This window comes from Bos javanicus, chromosome 3 (assembly GCF_032452875.1).
Source record: "Bos javanicus breed banteng chromosome 3, ARS-OSU_banteng_1.0, whole genome shotgun sequence".
Lineage (NCBI taxonomy): Eukaryota > Metazoa > Chordata > Mammalia > Artiodactyla > Bovidae > Bos > Bos javanicus.
The window spans coordinates 61,353,487-61,360,746 of NC_083870.1; positions in this window are offsets into that span (position 1 = coordinate 61,353,487).

The following is a 7,260-nucleotide window of genomic DNA, read 5'->3' on the forward strand; positions in this document are numbered from 1 at the left end:
TGAAAGGCACTTGAAGAGAAGAAAGCTGCTTTCAGCAGGTATTCAGAGCAGATGCTATCCATTATTGCCCCTACATCAAGAAAGATCTTAACACTTAAAAAAAAATCAACATTTTTTGTTTTGACACTATACACCCTACTAGGTTGAAAAATCTTTAAGATCAAGCTACACTGGCTCTACCTGAGAGTAGGCAGCTTATACAGGGTGAACCGCAAGAATACCATTAAGACCAGCATATCGTATTTCAGTAAACGTGGTTCAAATGGAATAGAATTTCTTTAAAGCAGACAGAATTTGCAAGTTGTGTGAACTTTTATGTTAGTGGCCCTGTATGTGTGTTTCTTTTCTTCTGGTAAAGTAAATGAGTCATTTGCCTGAATCCTATCCAACCACTCCAAATCACTGCTGATGTTAGCGTTACAGGCCTCTAGTATGAATGACTTATTTGTAGCCTGTTACCTGTCAGAAAGGGAATTTTCATTGGTTCTCCACAAGGGACCATAGGAATTCAATCTCCCTGATAGTTTTTGAAACAAGAATTCACCTTACAATCAAAATTTATAAAATAATGAAGACATTTTATTACCTATGTACTTTCTTTTTCTGTTGTTGCTATAATTTCTGGCTCCATAAAGGTTTTCCAGTCATTACTTTCAGGTCTTTGCCACCTTCTTTATTTTAAGGACTTCTCTCTATCTAACAGACTTACAAAGTCTAATAGATATAGGAAAGTATTCTGTGTAAAGGTTTTTTTTTTCTTTTTCCATTACACAATCAATTATCAAACATTGCGAAATACCCAATATGCTTTTTACTTTTACATCTTTAGATTTTTCAGACTAGAAAATCATTTCTACAATTTTGGCCCTGGAGACCCAGAGAGCTGGCAGTGTTGCAGATGACAGCATTTCTTGGCTGTGACATCCACCCCTGACTGCCTGTATTTCTCCTCCCTGAGCTTAATGGGAACCTTGAAGCCACAGTCAAAACACAATAAATGCTGGTCTTAGCCCTCCCTTCTGCCCCGTTGATACTTTCCTGAATATGATATGTTTGTTTCTATTTCTTCTTTTATCCTTTTTCTTTTTTACTTTTGTGATTACCTTGAGAATTATTTCTCCTAGTTCCAAGAGAGCAGCTGCTGCTATAAAAGTCCACTGAATTTTATCCCTGTGACAAGGAATCTTATGCTGTCATAAAGATACCTTCAGTATCCCTCTGCCTCCTTAGGCACAGGAGAAGGGAGTGCAGCAGGGAGCACATAGTTGCAAACAGCCTGAGTATTGCCAAATATTCGAGAACCCAGGTCTGGCTGGTGGTCAGCCCAGGCTCTGGCATCCAGCCACAGAATGCTGGGAGACCTGGAGGGAATTTCAAGCTATTAAAGACTCTAGCTGATGCATTTTTTTTTTTTTTTTGCAGTAAAATTAAAATATTGGTGTCTAGTTGATATTGATGTTACATTTTAAGGTTTATTTTCTTTCATAGAGCTTTTTGAAAGACTACCAATCACACAGCAATTCAGCAATTGGTAAGTGATATTATTTCTACAGGTCACCTGAGAATTATGTGCATACATAAATTAACACAGATCCAAAGTAAATCATCCATATATGATTTCCAAACCACCACTTCATTTTGTCAGAGTGGATTTGATGTAACATCATAGCATTTATTAAAATGCCAATAATTGTCTCCTGAATCCTATATTAAAATCTTTACCATCACTACTTGTGATTCGCCTGACTAGGAACCAGCAGGCTCAACAACATTGTCAAGTCCCTCGATAAAATATTCTACATGGCAGAAGATGCTGTGCACACCCAGATTAAGACCCAAACTCGGAATCAAGGTACCACCAGATAGCCTGGACTCAGTACTTCTGCTCTAACATCAGGGTCTGTCAGATTCACTAAGTCCAGTCTTTCTATGTGACCTGTTTCCACAACTAAGATTCATTCTTTTCTGAGTTCTGTTAAATGACCTAGCAATCTGGCTTCTTCTTACTCAGTTCTGTGGATTGTTTCTTTTAGCATCTGAAATCTCTTATGCTTATGGAATCTACCATTGTGTAAGTCTTGATGAAACATGGGTCCCTGATAGGCCGCCAAGAGGGAAAAAAAAGATATTTGCTATGTCAAAAATAGAAGAAGCAGCTAATGGGAGTTTACATGTGATTTAAGTTTGCCCCATTGGATTCCTCCCGCCAGGACATTTGAAATACATGACCAAATAGGCAAGAATGATTCATAATTTGTTTAGGCAGCAGTAGTACAGCATCCTTAGCAGAGTTATGGTGGCAGCAACAGCCCAGCTTCCTTGTTCCCGTCCATTTTCTAAGCCTGGTGTTCTAGGCTTAGTTGATTTTAGTTGATTACAACCAAGAAACAAAAAAGCAAACCAAGAAACCAAATCAAACAAAACAAAGACTTTGCTTTTGCAACCCTGACCCTGAATAGCCATCAAGTCCAGCTTCCTTGCTCTCATCTGCATAGCCAACTAAATTTCTCAGTGCCATCCAGGCTAGAAGTCTCCCCATATGCCCAAACCACCAACTATCTCATTGTGGACTCCGTCAATGATTTATTTTATTCAGATTGGATGTAATTGTGATTAATTTCACCTATTCATTCTGTGCCTGCTGCTGTAGATTCATCTTTCTCTGGAAGAATCTGCAACTGCATCAACTCTTCCACGACTAGACCTGTAAAAGAGACTGAGAATGTCAGAACCCAGCTTCTCTCTGTCTGATCCCATCTTAGGAATGACTCTTTGTGACCCTGTGGACTATACATGGAATTCTCCAGGCCAGAATACTGCAGTGGGTAGCCTTTCCCTTCTCCATTGGATCTTCCCAACCCAGGAATTGAACCCATGTCTCCCACATTGTAGGCACATTCTTTACCAGTTGAGCCACAAGGAAAGCCCAAGAATACTATAGAAGGTATTCTTACCTATTTAATCTCCAGGGGATATTCCTGACCCAGGAATCAAACCGGGATCTCCTGAATTGCAGGCAGATTCTTTACCAACTGAGCTCTCAGGGAAGCCTCCCATCTTAGGAAAGAGAACACATTACCTTCAGACAATTGATAGTGTATAAGTGTGATGATAAATGTGGGAGGATAGGCCTTTTAGAGACCTAAAAGAATCTAGCTACTTTGAGGCTAGAGGGAAGTTGCTTCAAAATTATAGGCATTGACTTTTGAAATCCTTGAGGAATCACTGATCTTTATTTTGGGTTTTCTCAAAGGTAAGGTATAAAAATTTATAAAAATTGACAGAACTCTTCCCATAGGAAAGCTTCCTAATGTTCTCTTGAAATTCTTTTAATCACTGCATCTGCTCATACTCATTCTGTCCCTGTCCATTGGTCACACTTGTATACCTACTTCCCCTTCAATCTACTCCCCCAGCCACAAACTCCTCTGTAGGCATGAGGCAAGAAGAACCCCTCAAGAAACCTCTCTACTCACTTTCTTCACACCTCTTTTCCCATAATTAATGGCCCCTGAGTGGTACAGCCCTTTTCCCACTGAATATATTTACTTGATTGTTTTTGCTAGGAGTAATTCTTTAGAAATTCTGGGTCATTCTTAGAACAAATATTTATTGGTGGCCTATTATATGCTTGTGACCCTTACACATTGAACTTACTTAGAAGTTGTAAGAAAGAATTCTTTTAGTGTACTGCTTTGTTTTGGTAGATTTAATTTTTTAAAGAAAGCTTTTACTTATTGACTGAAATTATACATGCTTTTTATTCTATCCTAGTTTTCATCATCATTGAATTAGGAATTTTGTAATAGAGTCCTTCCTTGATATCTGAGAGGTATTGGTTCCAGGACCACCCCTCCCTCACTTCCAGCAAATATCAAAATCCACAGATGCTAAAGTCTTTTAGTTGGACCTTCTTATCCAGGCATTTAACATTTTCAAATTCTACCAGTTCCTGATAGTACACAATTGGAGGTTGTTGAGTCCAAGCATGTATGCAGAACCCCAAGACATGGAACCTGCACAGACTGTACAGGCATGCCTGGGAGATAATGTGCATTTGTTTTTGATTTTGGCAAGCAAAAGTACTTGGCCCTTGACTTCTTAGAAGAAAGAATTCCACAGAGATCAAGATTGTAAAGCAGGTATAGAGTTTATTAGAAGCACAGTATATGTGGGATGACACATGAAGAAACAGTTTATTTAGGGCAGAAGCAAAAGATCAAAAGTTACACACTTGGAGAAGAGTGTTTAGACATCCTTGCAAGTGAGAAGTGTGCAATAGGGGCAGCTTAGGTTGTTAACATGGGCTTAGTCTCAAGGTTTAGATGTGAGTGATTCCCCTTTCCTTCCCCTATGAGTGTGTCATCTGCAATTCTTTATTTGGACTTCCACTCGGCCTGAACACCTAAGAGAAACCCACCAGGAAGGTGGGTCAAAACCGCAATGATAATGATATTACAATGATATTACATCGCAGCCAAGGTTACTAGAAGATGACTTGAAAGCCCCATCTGTGCATGTGTCAGACTGGGAAATCTTGACAGAAAACACAAAGACGCTGCAGTGGACTGCTTTGTCTTTCAACCCATCATCAGCTACTTGTATATTTTTATTTGCATATGTTCCACGCCTTTTAAGGTTAGAGTTTCTTGCTCTAAAAAAGTTTCTGTTTTAGAAGCCATTCCTCCATGCATTATGGCCTCATTAAGTGAAAAACAGGAAGGTGGTTTTGGCTTCGACTTAATGCCTATACATGCGAAGGCTGCCTTTGCCCTTGTGCTGTCTTTCCTGCCTCAGTTTCAGACCACAGCAATAAAGTGAATATTGCAGTGAAGTAAATTACACAATTTTGGGGATTTCTCAGTATATTGAAGTTATGTCTGCACTGTAGTGTAGTCTATTAGTGGGTAATAGGATTATGTCTAAAAAAATTCATACCTTTAATACTTTAAACATACTTACCTTAATTAATAAAAAAATAATTTCTATTGTGAGAAAAATACTAACCATCACCTGATCATTTAATAAGTCCTGATCTTTTTCAATAGGAACATCAAAGATCACTGATCACCATAACAAATACAATAATAACAATGAAAACTTTGAAATTTGAGAGAGTTACCACAAAGTAACACAAAAACATGAAGTGACAAAATGCTGTTGAAAATAGACTTGTTCAATTCAGGGCTATCAGAAACCTTCAATGTGTCAAAAACACTGTATCTGTGAAGTGCAGTAAAGCTGAACACAATAAAATGAAGTATGCCTATACAGGATTTCAACAACATCTAGAAATAAAGCAATAGTTTTCTGTATTGGGGGTTGGCTTAATCGTCCCCTTCTGTACCCTAATTTGAAATTTGTATAGTTTACACAATCAGTTATAATATAATAGGTTATACTTGAGGACTGAGAAGCAGGAGAGTATAGTAAGCTCATTGTTAATAAGATAATTTTAAATGATTGAGGGACTGAGGAATTCCTGGCCCTGGGAAATATAGAAAACTTGTTGAAAGAAGAAAGGAATAAACAGGGACTTTGACACAGCATTTCAGTGACTCTGAGAAAGAACAATGACAACAAATACTTTTGCCAGCAAAATAGCCACATAGTTTCATGATTTATCAATCTGTGTGTGTAAAATACATAAGAGGATCTATCATCTCCCTGTTACTTTCTAGCCCTAGTTCCTATTGTATAGGCACCGTTGGGAACCATCTGTTGTTAGTTCTCAGTTAAGGGAACCTATGATAGGGTCAACCCACTAACGTAGGGGGAACTAATTCTGTGGGGCCTCAGGAGCACTTAGCAGAAGAAGAAGGAATTGGGATCTCCAAGTGTGTAGAAAAAGCCCAGAAGGAAGCAACTTTTCCCACCCCTAAAATACTAATTCCTGAAATTCCTTGAGGTTGCTAAGATTCTGTCTAAATTCTCAGGATTGGCCTATGCAGGAATACAGAATTGTACAGAGTCTAAATAGAAAGGGAAAAAGAAGACAGATTTCAAGGACTTGGTGATAGATTGGGAAAAGATGAATTGGGAAGAGGCTTAAAGAAAATCTCAAGAGAATCATTACAAGCTCATTACTCAATCTGTAATGAATTAAGGTCAAAATGGCATCACTATTTGTAATCATCCCAGGGAATATGACTGAAAGATTATGTAGCAGAAACTGCTTAGGAAAGGAAAACGGATTCTAGAGGCTATGCATGGAGCAAAGAGATGATAAAGTGGTGAGGAAATTAGTTAACTTACCAAGTAAGTCAAAAAACCACCAAGAATCCACTGGAATGGTGTGAACAGTGTGTATTAAGAAATATGCCCTGCTGAAAAATCTCTAAAAATGGGTAATATTCTAGCAAATAGGTTTTGAATAACCAAGTGTAATACCTGAAGAAATTATTAATCTCACTATACAAAAACCTTTTCAAAGAATGATATCCAGCTTATGGAGCCCCAAGACTATTCTTACACTGGAGACAGAATTATACAGTTAAAAGAATGGATCTGCTGTCATTAGCAGGAGTCTTAAACTTTAAACATAAACTAAGTCTTAAACTATATACATCTTAATACAGTCAGTTTCATTTTTTTTTAATGTCCAATTAAATTTTTTAAATGAAAATCATTTTATGTACTTACTTATGGATTTTTATTTGAAAATTTTCCCAAACAACAAGACATTTATAACAAGATTGTAACCCAAACTTAGTGTTGCCTGACTTTAGCAGCGCTTAACTTCTCTGGGGCTCTACTGTCTTATCTATAAAATTTGGAAATACAGCATCTGCCTCATAGGGTTAAATGAGAAAATCCAAGTAATGTTCTAACTCTGTCTGATATGTAAATATGAGCTCAATAAAATGTTGGTTATTGCTATAAATTCATCAAGATTCTTATCATCCAAATTACTTGACCAGAAAGACAAAATGCAACCATGTAAACATGTGTTTCTTCTTTTTACTTCATCACAAGACCTGAGGAGTGTGGAATTGGAGAAGTGATGACCATAGGCAAATATACTTTGACAGAGAGTGTGATATAGAGTTGAATATGACAGTCAATGATTTATGATCACCATTACCAAATAATGATACTCGATTAGTTCAAGTCATAGAATTTGGGGCAAAAGAAAAAAAATAAAATAATGCAGGAAGAAGGGGAGGCAGAGAGGTAGGGAGTAAGGTAGAAAAAATAAAGGAGGAAGAAAGCAAGGAAGGAAAGAGGTAAGGAAGGGGTTATGTTGTTATGTTTCAGGTT